We start from the raw sequence: 21,709 nt of genomic DNA on the forward strand, positions 1-21,709 counted from the left end.
TCAGCTCATATACCCTCCAGCCTTCATCAGGTGTCTTGGGGAAATTTCGAACCTGGGTTCTCATTCCTAAGGTATTTTTTTATAAACCCTAAAATTCACTCCATAATTGCCCACGGGCATATGGTGTAGTGGTTAAGAGCATGGGCTACTAACCCCAAGATTCCGAGTTCGATTCCAGGCAGTGATCTGAATAATAATAATAATAATAACATCATCGAAAAATACCTTAGGACCCAGGTTCGAAATTTTCCCAAGACACCTGATGAAGGCTGGAGGGTGTATCAGCCGAAACGTGTTAACAACAAATAAGATGAGGACAAATATCTGTCAAATGTAAATAATGTACATCTGATTCCTCTTATGTTCAGTTTTTAGTACACTTGTACTATGTCTTCTTTACACAGTTACATTGCACGTGCAACAGTGCATGCTCACTTCTCAACTCCTCTGCATTCAAGATCCATGCTTCACTATCATGCAGCATTGCAGTTCTGACAAAAGCATCATACAATCTGCCCTTCATTCTAAGGGTAAGTTGTACTTACCTGAACTTTCCTATATATGTATATGTATGTATGCATGCATGCATGTATGTATGTTTGTATGCATGTATGCATGTGTGTGTATGTATACACTTACACACACATACATGCACACGAGTGTTTGCGTTGCTTTCTTTAGTTCATAATTCTTCAATAGATATACAATGACACCTTCAGTACATGCCTCTTTAATATTGTATTTTGTAAATATATATAAATAATTAGATTTTACAATTCACTCATGAAGATTAACTAATTGTCTGTCTTTTAATCAGAAAACAAAATGACAAAGAACATGATACAATTATCTAAAATGATTGCCATGTATATCACTTGAATGGCTCTCTTATTACATTCTATATCTCTTGTATTGTTAACCATTATAATATGTTAAACAAAATCACTGTTTTCACACTCTGATTTTTTCTCTATCTTACCCCCCCCCCCCGTTTCCCCTCCTCATCCTTCTGTCATTTCAATCACAAGTCAAATGTATCTTTTTAACAACACTGAAATAATAGCGATATCAGGTTTAAATGAATGAATGAACCAACAACAGTAACCGTATTATGACATTTATTTAATATTTTGTATCATTCACATGACAACATCTTTCCTTTTCTACTTTTTAAACAGAATTATTCATTCTTTTTATTTCTGGAACAGAAGTAATTAAGCTTACTGTGAAAGTTCAAATCCAATTAAAATTTTATATTGAATTTACTAAAAGGATGTGGGGCTTTTTTTTTTTCCTCTCATCATTCATCTGTATTAATCTTCAATTAAAACCATAATTGGTTTTAACTGAAGGTTCAGTGCTGGTTGAATATTCTATTTTATTTGTTATTATTTGTATTAATGATCTGTATGCCATACACTATATACTGTTAAAAGCCTTCCAAACTGGTATTTATCATAAGAAGCGTCTCTTATAGACATATAATGCTAAAAAAAACACAGAAATATAGCAGCAGGTGAAATATGTGTCTTTTAACACTATATGTCTAAAAGAGATGCTTTTTCCATTTCCAGCAATCAAATCCACACACGAGGCTGTAGTCAACCCAGGGTTAAAGTAAAAAAACACTTGCCTAAGATGCCACACAATGGGACTAAACTTCGCTCTCTCTCCATCTCTCTCTCTCCCCTCTCTCTCCCCCACCTTTCTGTATGCCCCTCTCTCTTTCCCCTCCCTCTCTCTCCCCTCCCTCTCTCTCCCCTCCCTCTCTCTCCCCTCCCTCTCTCTCCCCTCTCTCTTCCTCTCTCTCCTCTCCATCTCTCTCCTCTCCCTCTCTCTCTCCCTCTCTCTCCCTCTCTCCCTCTCTCTCTATCTACCCCCTCTCTCTCCCTCTCTCCGCCTCCCTCTCTCCATCTCTCTCTCTCTTTGTCTCTCTCTCCCCTCTCCCTCCACCTCTCTGTCTGTATGCTCCTCCTCTCTCCCTCTCTCCCCTCTCTCTCTCCCCTCTCTCTCTCCCCTCTCTCTCTCCCCTCTCTCTCTCCCCTCTCTCTCTCCCCTCTCTCTCTCCCCTCTCTCTCTCCCCTCTCTCTCTCCCCTCTCTCTCTCCCCTCTCTCTCCCCTCTCTCTCTCCCCTCTCTCTCTCCCCTCTCTCTCTCCCTCTCTCCATCTCTAAAACTCTGTGGAAAAAGTGGGGAGGCACCACACGACCTTCGTTACTCACCACTCCTGAAACCATCAGAGTTGCTGGAAATATCATGTGCATCACTCTGGGTACTTCAGAAGGATCTGCACATAACCACATATCACTTCTTCTGTTAAACTTTTGATGCTGTACTTGGACACATCAGATCCTGCCAAACCAGCCAATGCATGCCAGCATGGAAGATGGTCGTCAAACGATGGGTTGGACATGATGATAATGATAATGATGACAATGATAATGGTGCTGACGTTGATGATGCTAACGACAGCAACGATGATAATAAGTTTGACACCAATGACAACGACGACAATGGTGATGATGACGATAACGATGACAGCTCATTTGGAATTTAAACCAGTTCAGAATGTGTGCAAATGTTTTTAGAATGATAAATAGGAAACAGTATTAAATGATTTGCTTAAGGAAACGCTACTTCAGTTTCATGAAATAAAATAAACAAATAGGATTACCCAACAAATTGATTAGATTTGCTACTCAAAATAAAACCATTCTAAACTCGAGTATTAATTTCATAACTAAAATATTCAAAAGTTAATTAGAAATATTTTAAAGGTTTTCTGTTAAAAAAAAAAAAAAAAAAAAAAATTTCTTCACAGAAATTATTTCTAAAATTAGCATTCTGATTAACATAGGATTGTATAATGAAACAGATGGTGAGAGAGTTAATAAATTCAATAAGAAAGACTTGTTTTCTGAGTAGAAACCAGATACCAGTCTCATTCTCTTTCATTGACTTTTTAAAATGAAATAAAAAACTTGGATTCACATCCTTTTGTTTGTGTGTGTGTGTGTGGTGGCGTGTATGCATGTGCACATGCATGTGCCTATATATGTGTGTATACAGGTCGTCATTGACTTATGACCTATCCAACTTATGACCGATTGACTTTACAACAATTGGTGTGCCAGCTCCTGGCAGCAATAATAAATAGTCCAGTTGAAATCTAATGGGTTTAACTTCATAGAAATTAACCCATCTTTGAGTGATGTCAGTTAACAAACGCTTCCCCTAGGTTTTGTTATCGATCGCCACTGTGTTGGATGATTATCCTGTCGTGGAGACTTCGAGACAACCTCGTATTTGTTTATAAGATGACTGCCTGAGATACCAAAATTTTTGACTAATGCCACTATAATAGTATCATACAGAATGCTGTGTGTGACTTTTACACTCATCCTCTCCTCTCCAATCCATCCCATTTTTTCTGCCATCATTGTCCCTTCTACTCACTTTCTATTTGGATTGTTGAGCATTGGGGACTCTTTAATCCTACGGGATACAAGGCAACTCCATTAGTGCTATTGCCACTATAAATTCACCTAGGGCACTCGGCAAAATGGCTGCTGAATAAGCAGGACCTTTTAGTCTTTTAGTCCATTAATGGATTTTTGAACTGCTATAAATGCATGCATCATACTGACACTATCCTCTCATATGCAGTAGTGAAATGTGCATATTATAACACTGTAACATATTATGTAACCTGATCAGGTTTCTTCTGCACTGTAGGGTGCATTTGATTCCATTATATCATGCATCCTGCCCCCTAGGGAACAATGCAGCTTTAAGCTGAAATGATCATCATGCTAAATAAAGCTTACAGTGCAATCCATCTTCCCAATCAATCATCATCATCATCGTTTAACGTCTGTTTTCTATGCTGGCATGGGTTGGATGGTTTGACTGAGGTCTGGAAAGCCGGGAGGCTGCACCAGGCTCCAATTTGATCTAGCAATGTTTCTACAGCTGGATGCCCTTCCTAACACCAACCACTCTGAGAGTGTAGTGGGTGCTTTTTACATGCCACCAGCACAGGAGCCAGTCAGCGGGCACTGGCATCGGCCATGTTCAGATGGTGCTTTTCAATCATTTAATATATATATATATATATGAGTATGTATATATATATATATATATATATATATATATATATATATGAGTATGTATATATGTATACATATATATATAGAGAGAGAGAGAGAAAGAGAGAGAGAGAGAGAGAGAAAAGGAGACATGTATATACAAAGATCAGCATGAAGTCCTAATGAATTTTCTATAAGCAGTGTATACATATAGAGCAAACCTATAAATATATTAATAAATTATCAATACCTTTGAAAAGTGACACACATATATAGATTTAAATGAGAAAAGATTTAGTAGTTGTGTTTTATCAAGTGCTACGAATCTATCAGTCTGGAGACTAATTAATATTTCATTAAGTTGTTATGCTGTTAATTATATAGAATAGACTGGTGTTGAACAATTCTTCTCTGTCTATCTCTTTCTCCACACTATTCATTAATATCTATGTGATTGTGTGGTGTGTGTGCACGTGTACGTACAGTGAAAAAGTCCAACCCATGCTAATATTGAAAAAAGATGCAAAATGATGATGGTGACAATAATCAACCATTCATTCATAAATAATATATATATATATATATATATATATATAATACAAAGATTATATATGCATGTATACACACATATATGTACATACTTACATATATATATATATATATATATATATATATATGTATGTATGTATACACATGCACATATAAACATGCATACAAAAATGCATGCACACATAAACATACATATACATACATTACATACACACACGCACATGAATATGTTTATAAATATGTATATTGTATATATATATATATATATATATATATATATATATATATATATATATGCATACACCTACACTCACGCATCTTTATACATGCACACACATATGCACATACATACACATGCAAATATAGACTCACATATGTATAAATATACAATTATGAACAACAACAACAACAACATCAACAACAATAACAAGCTACTACAACAACAACAGTTGTAATAAACTAAAAATCCAGTGTTATATTTAGAATTAGTTATTGATATATCAAGCAATTTCCACAAAAGCTTTACAACTCTACATAGATTTTTATAGTTTTTCTTCTCAATACACTAAATGGCTTTTGGCTTGGTTTCTGATAAAAATGAAGACTAAAAGAAATGAAGGGGGAAAAAAAAACTCACAACAAAAGAGAATGAAAACATTATTTACTCATTACGAAATGATTGTCGTGACATAGATCCAAGAGTTGCAGTAGAAAAATCTGCAATTTCAGCTTCTTTTTCCATTTTTGTCTTTTTTTTTTAACAGTTCTACTGATTGCACCGATTCCTGTCTTTCAAAGATATAACAACAGCGACGATGACAACAACAACGATGACGGTGATGACAACAACAATAATAATAATAATGGTTTTAAATTTTGGCACAAAGCCAGCAAATTCATGGGAGGGGTAAATCAATTACATTGATTCTAGGGCTCGACTGGAACTTATTTTATTGACCCCAAAAGGATGGAAGGCAAAGTCAACCATGGCAGAAATTGAACTCAGAACATAAAGACAGACGAAATGCTGCCAAGTATTTTGCCCTGCATGCTAATGTTTCTGCCATCGCGCTGCCCTAGTAGTAATAATAATAATAATAATAATAATCATAGATATAGCATACCCAGCTGACAACAAGGTATGCAATAAGGAAGAAAGAAAAGTCGAGAGATATGACAGGCTAGCTTGGGAAGTTGAGCAGTTGTGGTCAATGAAAAAGGTAGCAGTAGTACTTATAATTGTCGAAGCCCCGGGAACAGTGAGCAAAAATCTTGAGAAGTACATGGAACAAATAGGGGCTACAATAAGGGTGAAGCACTTGCAGAAAACAGCACTGCTTGGAACCGCTGGAATACTCCGGAAGGTGCTCGAAAAATAAGAGGTGTTACCTTAGTTCACTGGTAGTGAACAGCTGATTCCATCGTACATCTCCAGCGTTAGAAGCTGTGCAAAGCAATAATAATAATAATAATAATTTTTGTCACAAGTGCAGCTTGGGGTAAGTGGGGATGACTTGATTACATCAACCTTCCACTGGTACTTATTTTATCAACCCTGAAAGGATGAAAGGCAAAGTCGACTGTGCAGGACCGAATGCCAATTGCCATGCGTGCAACAGTAAGAATGAAAATACTGACTGTGATATCAGTTTTGTAAGAATGTGGCCGACTAGTTACCCTAATTCTTCATCTATTCTGCTGCTTCTTGTCAGCTCTGATGACTCTACAAATGGTAAGACGTTAGTAACTGGCACTGAGGACAAAATGTAAGTGCAACTAAACAACTCCCTCATTAATGTAAACAACTGCATGCTTTTATCAACATATCCATGTTTTCAGACTTGTCATTGAGCAGGGATTGGTTTTCATATGTATCTAGAGATGTAGAAACAGGTTGTACTTGCTACAGAAGCCAACTGCATTTGAGTCAGATGCTTTCTGTACTTTGTTTAGGAAATCAGTCACATTTGTCGACAAGATTTGTTGGCTTCTACAAGACATACAGCTGGCTTCAACATCTCGAGATGAGCTTGTAAAGACTAATCTGTACCCAATCAATAAAAGCTTGAATGGAAAAGATACCAAAGCAGTCTAAGAAGCATACAATATTCATGTGGCTGCAGTGTTGCAATGCTGTACATATTTTCTGGGTCATGTGACTCCACTCAATGATCACATGATTAGTATTAATTAACATGGTTACTAGTTGAATAAAGTTGTGGGGAGGGTCTTGAGTCTTCAGAGCACTCTGGAGGTTTCTGGAGGTGAAGAACCATGAACAACTTTAGCTGTGCTTGGTTGATTACTTTACAGTGAGACTTCATTGCTTCATTGCTGAACTTGAACAAATCATTTCCAGACTCATTATACATAATACATACACTGTTTATTAAAGTTATTGACAAACAAATTGGTTTCTTTTCCAAATTAGTTTTTTTATCTTATTTCTAAGTTTGTTTGTTTTTTGTACGGATAAGTTTTTTCTTTTTGTTTTTGTTTAAATTCATAAATTCATTTACGATTTACTGAAAAAGAAGACAAGCTATTTTTGAAAATGATCTTAAGTCAATCCGCCTCCTCCTCTTCTTCCTCTTCCTCCTCTTCCTCCTCCTCTTCTTCTGCCTCCTCCTCATCATCATCGTCACCACCACCATCATCACGACCACTACTAATGCCGCTGCCGCTACCGCCGCTGCCGCTACCACCGCCGCCGCTGCCGCTACCCGCCCCCAGCACTGCCATCACCATTTTTTTTAACACATCAGCACAATCATCATCACCACCACCATCATCACTGTTGTCGCTATGATCATCATCTCATCCACTCCATCAATAATAAGACTTACTACTAACACCATCAACATTGGTGGCTTCATCAACAGCATCATTAAATAACTGTCATTTGTTTTCTCTTTCATGCTTCAATGGGTTTGATGGAAATGGCTATAGCACAGTTGCTATAGCAACAGTAGTGTGATAAACATTATGAGTATCAGAACAATGAAGTTTTACGGTTGGATGCCCTTCCTTGGAGCAACCACTAATATGGGGAGAATAAGAGAAAGAGAGAGAGGATAATGGAGATATAATATGCATTCATTATGTGTGTGTGTGTGTGTGGTGCAACCCAAGAACTATATATATATATATATATATATATATATATATATATATATATACATACATATATATAGTTCTTGGGATGCATCCAAGACTGAAACTCTAAAATAAGACTTCATATGTATATATTTATATGTATGTATCTAAGTGTGTGTGTATTTGTATATATATATATATATATATATATATATATATATATATATATATATATATATATATATATATATATATACACACATACACATATATATGTGTGTGTGTATGTATATATATATATATATGTAACCAAGTGCACACACGATTGTTGGCACGAACGTGAGTTTATAATTAGGGTAAATAAGTTGTTGGTTTCCAAACAGTTGTCCATAAGAGATCTCTCAGATTTTCTATGAAATGCTGATATTCTCTGGAAAGCTAACCTCTATCAAGTGCATCATTTATTTTTCCATTTTTTTTTATCTTCCATAGCAGACAACTCCATTGTGCTGTTGTGGCTGCATTTGTCGATGGTTTTTAATAGACTGATGAATTGCGTATTTATTCTTGATATGTTCTACCAGATTTGAACACAAATATGCTGGTCACTGTTGTGCAAAGGATTCTGGGATGCTGGTGATTCAAAACTAGTTGTTTCCTTTGTATCAATGAGCTGAGTGTGTTACAAATACATTGTCGTTGTAAAAGGGAGAAGTTGTCCTCCTGTGAAATAAACAACAGTGACAAACATATTTGCGTTTGAATCTGCCGGAACATATTAAAGATAAATAATATGCAAATCATGGAGGCGAGTGGTTAGGGCAGCAGACTTGCAGTCGGAGGATCGCGGTTTCGATTCCCAGACTAAGCGTTGTGTGTGTTTATTGAAGGGCATCCAGCTGTAAAAACCATACCAAAACTGACCTCGCCTATGCTTGTGCCACGTAAAAAGCACTCAGTCCACTCTTTTGGGCAGTTGATATGAGGAAGGGCATCCAGCTGTAAAAGCCCTGCCAAAACAGACATAGAGGTCTGGTGCAGGCTCCTGCCTGGATGGCTCCTGCCTGGCCGGCTCCGCCTGTCCAGCTCCTGCCTGGCCGGCTCCTGACAAACTGTCCAACCCATGCCAGCATGGACGGTGGATGTTAAACGAGAGGAGAAGAAAGAACTGTATATATTTATAAGCAATGGACATCCACACAGTCTCCATCTACTAAATTTCACTCTCAAGGAACCGGTCAACCCGACGCTAGAGGCAAAGGCATCTATCCAAGGATCCCTACAGTGGGACCGAACCCAAAACCTTGTGTTTGCTAAGTAAACTTGCTTACCACACAACCACGAGCGCACTTCGATAAGTGTGTATGTGTGTATTTATGTATGAATCAATGTGCTTATATCTAGATTCAAGCTGCTTAAACCAATACAAAGATTCGAAGATACACCCCCCCCCCACACACAGCACAGTCTTGTGTTATTGACTTTCATTTGTTTTGTTTCTTTTATTAGTTCTTTTCCCACCTTTGAAGTCCAACTAGACAGTTAATGTTGTCAGTCAAGGATACACACACATACACATACACACACACAGACACATACTCCCACGCATGCACACGTGTACATATACATATGTATGTATATATGTATATATATATATATATATATATATATATATATATATATATATATATATATATATATATGTATGTATTTATATATATGTGTATCTATATATATAATATCTATCTGTCTGGCAGTCTGTCTGTTGGTCTGTCTGTTTATCTCTGTGTATATATATATCTCTATCTATCTATCTACACACACACACACACATACACATGCGTTACATACACAGACACACACATATATATATGTAATGTATACATACAGATATAATATATATACATACATACACACATACACACATACACACATTATATGTACGTACATATATATACACATACATACATACACACACACACATATACACACAGACGCATACACAGATATGCATGTGTGTATGTGCATTGGTCAACAAAAGCTAGTTTGACCAGTTTCTTTTTAAACTTACGTTTGATATTGACAGTCATTCCTGAATGTCTGTGTGTGTGTGTGTCTGTGTCTGTGTGTCTTCATTCTCGGTGGTCATGGTGGTCAAAGACTGGTATCTTTTCAATCAATTGCAAGTGAGATAATTGATATTGTTATTTATTATATTTTATTTTGCTGGCAACCATTGTTGCTGTTGTCGTTGATGGTGGTGGTGGTGGTGTTAATTTTTGCAACTGTCTTTTCTGCTAATATCGTAACAGCTGTTGATATATATATATATATATACATACATATACATATAGACTCATACATACACACACATACACTCACACATATGCACATATATATATATATATATATATGTCTTCGAAACGTCTAGATAGAATAGAGACAGCTGATGAAGGGATATTCCAAGTGGCTTTCCGTTTTCCTATGTGTTCGTTCCGTTGTCTGTAGTTTATTGTTCTAACGTCCTGTACCCTGATATGCATGTATATACACATGTAGATGTAAGTATGTACATATATGTGTGTATACATGTATATATATTCTTTGTATTATATATATATATATATATATATATATATATATATATATATATATATATATATATATATATATATATATATATAATATATAATATATGGGTGGAAGTATGGCTATGTGGTAAGAAGCTTGCTTCCTAACCACATGGTTCCAGGTTCAGTCCCACTGAGTGGGACCTTGAGCAAGTGTCTTCTACTATAGCCTTGGGCCGACCAAAGCCTTGCGAGTGGATTTGGTAGATGGAAACTGAAAGAAACCCGTTGTATGTGTGTGTGTGTGTGTGTGTGTGTGTATATATATATATATATATATGTGTATGCATGTATGTATGTATGTGTATATGTAAGTGTGTGTATATGTAAGTGTGTGTATATGTTCGTGTGTCTGTGTTTGACTCTCCAACATCGCTTGACAACCAATGCTGGTGTGTTCACATCCCTGTAACTTAGCGGTTCAGCAAAAGTAACTGATAGATTAAGTACTAGGCTTACAAAGAATAAATCCTGGAGTCGATTTGCTCAACTATAGGCGGTGCTCCAGCATGGCCACAGTCAAATGACTAAAACAAATAAAAGAAAAAAAAGAAAAGAATATATATATTTTATTTAGATTTTTAGTCACATGACACGCTTTTTAATCGATTTTATATACCTTCTTGATAAGCTGTTCTATATATTGGTATTTTTATTTGCATTTTTACCTTCTGTGTTTTTTATATATGTATTCTTTATATGTTTAAGGCCATGGTAATATTTATATCTGATTAAATATATGGAAGCTTGGTGTTATATAAAGTTGACTCGAATTTGATGTTTGTTCTCTAATCAATGTTTTTTTTTATCTCTGTCTCAATTTCATTTGAGCAATCTTATTAACCCTTTTGTCTCCATAAAAAGAGGCAAAAATTATTTCCTGTCGTATATATATATATATATATATATATATATATATGTATGTATGTATGTATGTATGTATGTATGTATCCATGTATGTATGTGTGAGTGTATGTATGTATGTGTGTATGTAGGTATGTGTGTATGTATATATGCATGTATGAATGTATGTATGTGTGTGTATGTATGTGTGTATGTATGTGTGTATGTATACATGTATGTGTATGTGTGTATGTATGTATGTATGTATGTATGTAATCAGTTTGTGCCAGTCATGAAGCCAAACATCCCTGAAAATTTCATCTGAAACCAATCAGCAGTTCTTGAGATATCTTGCCCATGGACAAACAAACACCACTGAAAACAATACCTCCACCTTCACTAAGGCAGAGGTAATAATAACAATGTATATATATATATATATATATATATAAACACAAGACTAAGGTGTCACGCAGTAAAATCAAACCCCAAACCATGTGTTTGCAAAGCAGACTTCTTAACCAAAGAGCTACACATGCATCTGTGATTGCCTGTGGCAGTGTGCAGGTTGGGAAATTTGGCTCCTAAAATAACATTTTGTGAAATTTCCATTTAGACCTGTACATTTTTTGGCACTATCTATATTAATACAGCATTAAACTTCAACCAAGTTTGGAGTGAATCAGTTTCACGCCAAAATTGGAAATAGAAGGCAGAAATTTCATCTAAGTTGATTGATATTAACATTAAATGAGCCAATTTTAGATAGCATATGCCATTAGCTGGCCCATTGCTTTATCTGTCACAAATTGGTGCTTATAATGTTAACGTATAATAAATTTAGCTGGCATTAGAAATTAACTAAGATGGCCTACAAACTAGCAGACATATTTAGTACTGTGGTGAGCATAATGACTTTAATTAATAGAGTTTTCTGGGCGTTGGGGTTAAATTTGACTGTTTTCATAATAGGAAAAACAAACAGAATGTCCCATCCAAACGTAAAAAGTATTTTAAAAAATCAAAAAAATGTCAACTAGATTACTCTGAGTAGCTGCTCTCAGCTACCACCATGGCCTCAAGACAGTTCCAGAATCTGGCAGATGCATTCCTCAAAGTGTCCCTGGGAAGATCAAAAGCAACAACAAAAACAAAAGCAGTATCAGCAGCAGCACCACCACTACCATCACCACCAGCAAAGCAGCATCACCCCCCCCCCCCCCCGTGCCAAACCACAAGCACTATTCCCACCACCACTACATCTCACACCTTTTCTTCAAAATTATGTGAACTCTCTTCGTCTGCACATTTTATATATTTGTTTTGGAATACCATTGTTTCAGGGATTGACAGAATCCAAACAGTGCTGCACGAAATGGCTTCTGATATTTGTACTTGCTTTTATCAAATCCTGTTGAGGTCAACTTTGCCTGATAAAAACAAAATGCCAGTCAAATATTGGGGTCAATGATATCGGCTAACATCCTTTCCTCCCCCATATTTCAGTTCTTTTACCCATGTCAGAAGCATTTATTACCTCCATCTTGGAGAAAGCAGAGGTCTTGTTTTCAGTCGTGTTTGTTTGTCTGTGGACAAAATATCTCAAGAACCACTGGATGGATTCCACTGAAACTTTCAGGGATGTTTGGCCTCATGACTGGCACAAACTGATTAGATTTTGAGATCGATCTGGTACTGGATTCTGGATTATTTTTCCTGTTTTTTTACTTAATTTATGAGAGCGGTCAGGTTCATTTTTAGTATTCTCGTTTTTGAGAGCAGTTGAGCTTATTTCAGATATTCTCATTTTAAAAATCATCTCCGGCTAATCGTCGAGATGTTGGTGTTGCCTTGGCAGAGGTTTGCACTCTCTGAGTGCTCTTTTTATATTTGTTATATAAATGATATTTATTATTTCATTTTTAAGATTGTGAGCTGGTGTTGTTACCACATTGGACAAAATGCTCTGAGGTATTTCATCTATTCTTTTATTTGTTTCAGTCACTTGACTGTGGCCTTGCTGGAGCTCGACTGAGGAAAGAAAACTCTGAATGCCCTGTCCTTGTTTTCTTTGTATCGTCTATCTGGATGTTTTGTGTTCTTGTCCCGTCTTTGTATTTTTATATATAAAACATATAGCGGCATGTATATGTAGTATATTTATGTGTGTGTATGTGTATTATATATATATATATATATATATATATATATATATATATATATATACCTACATACACATACATACATACAGATAGACAGACAGACAGACAAACATATATACATATGTGTAATAATGAGAGCAGGAATGGAAAATAAAAGAGTAAAACAAGGGAGAACAAAGAAAGAGAAAAGGAGTGTCAGAAAGAGAGAAATACTAGAGGGAGAGAGAGAGAGAGAGAGAGAGAGAGAGAAGAGAGAAAGAGAGAGTGCAGTAAGAACAATATATGAAAAGCATGACTAAATGGCTATCAATTAGCTTCAGTTAATTCTTTTGTCCTAGTTTTTTACCATTATTTGAAACTAGTCTACCAAATTCTGGTGTGACGTCAAATTATATACAACAGGTCCAGGAGAAATTATTCCAAATGTGTCATTTCGTTTTCCTGCCTTGATCTTTGTTTTGATTTGTTTCTGTGTGTTTGTAAAGTAACTTTTATGTTTCTGCTGTGAAACTAGAGGAGGAAATGAAAAGAAGAAATATAGAAAGGGGGGGAAATTTAGTTAAATAGTTGGTAGTGGTGGTGGCAGTGGTGGTGGTGGTGATGATGATGGTGATGGGGGTATTGCTGGTGAGAGCGATGGTGGTGTGGTAGGACATTGAATCAAAGTTGGTAGGTACCAAGTGTTCAAATTCACTGCAAGTATATATGTGCTTATAGAGGGGCCACACCAGGCTCCATTTGTCTGTTTTGGCATGGTTTCTATGGCTGGATGCCCTTCCTAATGCCAACCCCTTTACAGAGTGTACTGGATGTATTGGATGCTTTTTACGTGGGTTTGGCACTGATATCACATCTGCTGTGGTGGATGGGTCTTCTTGAGTACAGCAAGGCACCACACACACACACAGTTTAAATTCTCTGGCTCATTTGTTCTTGTCAAATGGTCTAACTCATGCCAGCATAGAAAGGAGTATGTTAAAATGATGATGATGATGATGATGAGGAGGAGGAGGAGGAGTATTTAACTTCATTAGTGGAATAGCCATGAAATTTAATTTCACAGGAAAAGGGTGAACAAGGACAAAATCATATTACTAAATTCTTAATTATTTTCAAAATTAATTAAATCAAAAAGAGTGTATTTCAACAGAAATGTGTAGCAAAAGGGTTAAATGTCTCTCTCACCAAATTTCAAATGTTTGACACCAGACGATATAGTTATAGTTGTTGTTGTTGTTTAAACTCAAGGCAGCCTTCTTTCAAATAAATCTATAATCAATAAGCATTCCAGCTGTGACCATCTTGTCTTTTTTTGCAGACAAAATATATACAGGATTACATTATCCAATATATTATATTATATCTTATTTATTTATTTATTTTTTATTATTATTATTATTATTATCATTAATAATAATAATAATAATAAGAAGAAGAAGAAGAAGAAGGCGGTGAGCAGGTAGAATCATTAGCACGCCGGGCAAAATGCTTAACAGTATTTTGTCTGTCGCTATGTTCTGAGTTCAAATTCTGCTGAGGTTGACTTTGCCTTTCATCCTTTCAGGGTCGATAAATTAAGTACCAGTCAAGTACTGAGGTCAATGTAATTGACTTTCCCCCTCCCCCAAAATTTCAGGTCTTGTGTCTCCACCAGAAAGGATTATTGTTATTATTATTATTATTATTATTATTATTATTATTTATATATATTCTGTAAGATAGTATGGCATGATTTGAGGGTGATGAATTTCCTTGAGATATTTGTTTAGCATTTATCTACTGGCAGTCCTTTGTCATGCTTGTTGTTAGTTTGGTGTTTGTTTGTTTACATCCCTGTAGCTTAGTGATTCAGCAAAAGAAACTGATAGAACAAGTATGACACTTAAAAAGTAAGTACTGGTATCAATCTGTTTGACTAAACCTAGTACCCAAGCATGGCCAGTCTAATGACTGCAGCAAGTAGAAGATAAAAGATGAAAATGTTTTTAATACAGGAAGTATTTTTTAAAAATGCTAAATAGATTATTACATTAACATAACAGTTCGACTATAACTAGTTGCCGTTACTTTGCCTTGCCAGAAGCTATGAATTTGATTCAGTTAAGTAGTTTAACAATAACTTTTACAGTTATACTAATTGATTATGATAGTCAGGGAATGTCCTGCAATGCAAGTACATTTCTGGTGGGTGTAAGCCACGTCCTGGTTTTAATTATTGATTGATTTAGATTATTGATTGAGTTCAATGAAACAGTTTTTGCATTAAGAAATGCAGCTGACATACTTGGAAACAGTCTTTTTGTATATTAGAATCATGTTTTCGAATTGATTTTTTTCTAGATTTGGCAGAATCGTTAGAGTATCAGACAAAATACTTCATGATATTAGTTATGCCCCACTCCCCCCTTTTTTTTTTTTTAGTTCTGAGTTCAAATTCTGCCAACGTCAACCTTATCTTTCTTTCTGATTTGTATAGGAATCCCAGAATGAATAAGTTAAATTCACTTAAAAATATTGTATACACAGACATTGTTGATTATCCTCTCAAAATTTCCTGTGTGGTGGTTTGCCGCATGTAGTGTTGTATATAAAAATGGCTGGCTCTCTGCTGGTTTCAACAAGTTTTCCAGTTGATGCAGTCAACCAAAGAGCCTGCTCGTGAAAATTAATGTGTAAATGGCTGAGCACTCCACAGACATGTGTACCCCTAATGTAGGTTTCAGGAAGATTCAGAGTCACACAGAGTGTGGCAAGGCCAGCCCTTTGAGTGACAGGTACAACTCATTTTTGTCAACAGAGTGGACTGGAGCAACAAGAAACAAAGTCTCTTGCTCAAGGACACAATGTGCCATTGAGGATTGAACTCATGACTTTATGATCGTAAACCAAATACCCTAGCCAGTCAACTACGTGCCTTCTATATATCATGGCCTCAAAAGAATATAGAAGTCAAAACCAATAAAAACTGTATATATATATATACATACAGGTACAGGCATGGCTGTATGGTCAAGAAGTTTACTGTGGTTGAGGGTCAGTTCCTATTGTGTGGACACTTCTGGTTGGTGTCTTCTATGATAGTTAAGAATTGACCAATGCCCTGAGTGAAATTTAAATAGAAACTGGAAAAATCAGTCTCTCTCTCTCTCACACACACACACCCATGTATATGTATATATGTGCACGTGTCTGCGTGAGTATGTATCTGTGTCATGTTGACATAAACGTGTTGGTTGTAAACGAAAGTCACAGTTCATGCTGAGTGTCATTGCAAAAATATATTTGGGCCGTTCATTGTTTGATAGACTACGGGAAACATTACCTTGTTTGGAAACAGGTGAGTGTTGGTGACAGGAAGAACAACCAGCTGTAGAAAAATCTTTCTACAAACTTTCATCTAGGCATGGAAAAGTGGATATTAAAAAATGATGATGATGACATAAGTTTGTCTTCTTATAACATGTTCACAAGCCTATCTATCTCTTTCTGTTTCTCTCTCTCTCTTTCTATATATCAATATATATGTATATATATATATACTGTAAATTCAAGAATAGGGGTGGAACTAAGGCGAATATAAAGCTCTTCACCCCACCTGGATTAAGAGTATATACACATCATTCTTCTCTGCATTTACTAGTCTTATCTGAGATGAGAATAATGACATCTGGTCATATCGTAAGAAGACAAATAAATGGCAGGTTTCCTTTCTCTGTTTATAACATTGATTGAAACTTTTCTCGCTCCCTTACGTATTCGTGTGTGTGTGCACATGTGCTCTTGCAGTTTCTGACTACATTTCACTCACATGACATTCATCAACATGAGTTTATGATAAAAGAGACTTGGCCAAGATGCTGCACTCTGTAATTCAACCCAGAACTAGGTAGCTGCAAAGCAAATTTCTTGACCACATAGGCATAACTATCTGTTGTTTAATCAGTCATTACAATCTGTAACTGGAACATATTCAACATGTCGATTTGCTTAACTAAAGGTGGTTGCACCAGCATGGCCGCAGTCTGACTGAAACAAGTAAAAGAGTAACATAAACAGTTTATTTAGACACAAGGCCAACAATTTTGAAGGAATGGGGGTTAGTAAATTATATCCACCCCAGTGCTAGACTGGTACTTTATTTTATAGACCCCAAAAGAATGAACGGTAAAGTTGCCTAAGGTAGAATTTGAACTTAGAATATAAAGAACCAACACAAATACCGTTTTTTATTTAGGCAGATGTGGAGACACGTAGTTTAGTGCATAGGGTATTGAACACATGATTGTAAGATTGTTTTGATTCCTTGACCAGGTGATGTGTTGTGTTCTTGAGCAAAACACTTCATTTCACATTGCTCCAGTCCACTCAGCTGGCAAAAATGAGTAATTCTGCGATAGACCAGATTCTCATCAAAAGGGGAATATCTACATCAGAGAAATCAGGAAACCGGCCCAATGCTTCTTATGGAGTCATGTGGATTAACTATTTAGGCAGAAAGCCAAGAAGATGAGGGTTAGTCAAATTCAACCAGCCTAGTACAAGACTGGTGCTTTATTCTGATCCCAGAAAGATGACAGGTACAGTTGACCTTGGCAGTTATAAACGTTTTAAATGAATATTTAATATGAATTTGATTTGTGACCTCCTGTAAACATTAAAATAAATAAAAAAAAATTAACAATGATTAATACATCTTGAACATATAAAATGATTGTTAGACTTTCTCCTAAATCATATAAAGAAAAAAAAACATCACTCAAGGGACCAAAGGCAAGGTGGTGCTGTAGCATGGCCACAGTCCAATGATTGAAACAAAAGAGTAAACAACAGAAAGTTTTACTTTTAGTTCTTTTTTATTATGAAAATTCAGTTGATCATGAAGATGATAATTATCTGCTTTCACAATCACAATTTTAAAACTATGAGAAGAGGAAGTAAAAAGACTGAAAGAAGGTAAAAAAAAAAAAAAAAAAAAAAAAATGTAGAGTTAAAATGAAAAAAAAAAAAAAGAGGAAGAAAAGAAAACAATTTCATAGTCTATATGTTCTAAGATTCATGCATCATGTTTGGTGTTTTAATACCATAAACTGTTTAAATAGGCACTGAAGTCTTGAAGAACTAAAACCTCAGATTTTCCCATTAAACCAGTCATTATGAACAATAGCATCATTGGGATAAAAAAATGGTTGAACAAGGAAGGGAGGTGAAAAAAAAAAAAAAAAAAGGACTGTTTAATTAGTACATTTAGCTCCAGAAATAGCATCTCATTAAAAAAAAAAAAATTAAACACTGACATTTCACACTCGTTTTGTCAGATATTCCGTGATCTGAACTTGAAGGATTAAAGAATACGTATGGGATTCCAAGAAAAATTTGTGAAATCCAAAGACAAAAGATATTTTTGAATGTATCATTTTTCTTTTGATTATCACCTCTCTTTAGAGAAAATTCTAAGACTTATTTTTGCTTGTTTTTTTTTTTTTTCAGTCAAAGAATCAAAGAACGGGGAAAGAGAGGTCATTGAAAACTTCAAGTCACTACGACTTCACTAGATCCTGATGGAGATACACTGGAAGAGGAGAATTAAGCAAACAGAAAGCACTCTTTCCAATTGGATTTGATAACTAACGAATGATTGCTTACATGGTTTGCAAGTTAATGAGATCTAGAAATGAAGGAACTTAAGTAGGGAAGGCATCAGGTGGGTAATGCTGTTTAGAAATGTAAACTAAATCTATAAAGCTTCATTCATTCCGAAATTTGTGTCGTTCACAATCTGAATGAAAAAAAACAAAAAAACCCCCAGCAAAGATAGTACTTTGCTATATACTAAAAAAAAAAAGATATCCATGATTTAAACTTAAGAACCAACAACATGAGAACCATATCCTTTTAAGAATCACACATAATGCAAACAAGGAATTATTTTAAGGAGGGAGGGAGGGGGGAGTGAATAAAAAAAAAAATTCTCTGAAATGGTAAAATTTTAATACTTTTAAATCTATTTCTCATATCTCTTAGATAATAATATAAGCTGATGTATAGCATTACATTTAACAAACTAGAAAAACAAATATGAAAAAAAAAAAGGCTTTCAATTTTAGGATGATGTAAGGATGATTTTGAAAGACAGTTCTAACTAAAAAAAGAGAAAAAGTATCTTTAAAGATATTTTTGACAAACTGCATTTCCAATTTGTCTTTTTATAGGAATACTCTGCAATTATTTACTGAGTTGTTAAAAATTCTATTTGGATGTAAATGATGACAATATATCCCTGAGGAAAATTTTATAAAAGAAAATTCCAAAGTAAAATTTAATAAGATTTTAATAAAACCTGTAAGTCATTGAATTAAATTATAAACAAAAACAAGAAAAAGGTTTAAGTTTTTTTACTGATAAACAAAAAAAGAAAAAAAAAAAAAAAGGTTTCCTTTCTGAACACAAAATTTATAAATGTTATTTAACATGATCCATTTATATTTGCATAGTAGGCATTTTACATTAGATACAAATGGTTAGCTAGTTAACTTAAATGTGGGAGTGTGTATGTGTGTGTTCATTTATTCAGTGCACCAGAAAGTCTTGAAAAGTAAACCAGCTTGCTGCAGAAGTTGACACAGAAATAGATGAGTCACGCTTCGGTAGCTACAGATGCATTACAAACCAGCAAGATGAAAGACGCTGGGAAGAAATGACCCTTCACAGTTTTATTACAGAATAACATTGTAAATCATTGATAAGGCATCAGAAATGGTACTAAGCATTTCTAAGAGGTGGCCACAGTGGTTATCACAGAAGATGGAACCATTTAAGGGTCTGTACAAAATGGTCTGTTATATTCTAAGGATGCCTACTCATCAGCTTTGGAATGGAGATAAAATATATTTCCAATTTAGCTATAAACATGAAATGCCAAGACATTTTCCAAGAGTGGTTAAGTTTATTACAGGGCATGATAGTAAGGCTTTGGTCTGAGAGGATAGAGATTTTTAACTGTATAAACAGTTGAAAGTTTAACTCCATTTAAGTGAAAGTTAATGGGAAGTTCAGTTGAAGCCACTTCTCTACAGCCAATATAGTTTCATTGATGCCTTCGTATTACTGGAAAGATTACATTTCATATACTACAGTATGATCTCAAGCTCAAATTCATGGCCTCCACATCGGATCATTGGTTGGTGGAGAGAACATGCTGAGGCCTTCGTCCTGCAGTGGATTGAACATTAGCAATCCAATCCAATCTAATACTACATTAAGCCTGTTAAATTACAAGGAAGAAACAAACAAAAAGAATAATATATATATTTTTTCCCCCTCTTATGTAAATAGATTTAGAATAAATAAAGGAATCATTGGATTAAACAAAATTCTTTGACTACTGTAGAGAAAGGCCTAACTATATAGCTAAATTTAAAATGTTAAAATAGATAAGTCTTCCTAGTCCTATTTCAATATGTAATATAACGCAGTAGTGCTGATTACAAATATGAAAATAATAAAACCAAAACCTGGTATGATCAAGTAAGTAACAAAAGAATTAGAAAAGTTCTAAGAAGAATTAGAGAGGAGCATAAAGGGATACAGAAGCAGTAGAAAAATTTCAGCTAATTTTCTGAAAGATATTCCAAGATTTTATAAAAGATAGACAGATAGCAGATGAAAGAAGAATGGTAAAAATTCAAGAAATGATATCGAAGTTAAAATTTCAATAAATGTATTAAAATAAAAGATTTGGTAACTATAATGAAGCTAAAAATTACAAAAGAGTCAGTAACAAGATGTCTGTTCTGCTGTCATTGCCAAGTTCAGTTTTGAAAGTTCCAGCTGAACCAAATATTTTTTTTTTTTTATTATTTCAGAAGTCATTGAAGACAAAAAAAAAAAAAAAAAAGAGAGAGAGAGAAAGAGAGAGAGAGAGAGAGAGAAAGAGAGAGAGAGAGAGAGAGAGAAGAGAGAGAGAGAGAGAGAGAGAGAGAGAGAGAGAGAGAGAGAGAGAGAGAGAGAGAGAGAGAGAGAGGCATGTGTTTAACTTTCTATTTGAGTGGTGGAAACAGCAATAGACAGAAATTCAAGTGAATTGACAAATTTACAAAATATGCTAATTTCAGTTCTCGCTATTAAATGTAACTAAATTTTGATAAAATGTTAATTACAAACCGAACAGTTTAATTTCATGTAACGGTATGTAATTAGAAATATAATAATAACAACAATGCAAGCTGATAATACAACAAAGCTGTATCAACTTGACTCCCTCACTGCCATGATTCTAGGAACTATTATCCTCAGGAAATAATTTTTTATTTTTTCAATGAAAATGAGCATTTTGAGACAGAGTG

At 35.0% G+C, this 21,709-nt stretch overlaps 1 long non-coding RNA gene across 1 annotated transcript; it reads left to right on the forward strand.

Annotated features, from left to right (window-relative positions):
* The first annotated feature begins 404 nt into the window (after positions 1–404).
* On the forward strand, positions 405–20,904 carry LOC149132530 (uncharacterized). Its single transcript, XR_016244505.1, has 2 exons — positions 405–530; positions 18,855–20,904. It is a non-coding gene; the product is annotated as an uncharacterized LOC149132530 (long non-coding RNA).
* Positions 20,905–21,709: the final 805 nt, after the last annotated feature.

The sequence above is a fragment of the Octopus bimaculoides genome, chromosome 15 (genome assembly GCF_046866305.1).
Source record: "Octopus bimaculoides isolate indiv1 chromosome 15, ASM4686630v1, whole genome shotgun sequence".
Taxonomy (NCBI): Eukaryota; Metazoa; Mollusca; class Cephalopoda; order Octopoda; family Octopodidae; genus Octopus; species Octopus bimaculoides.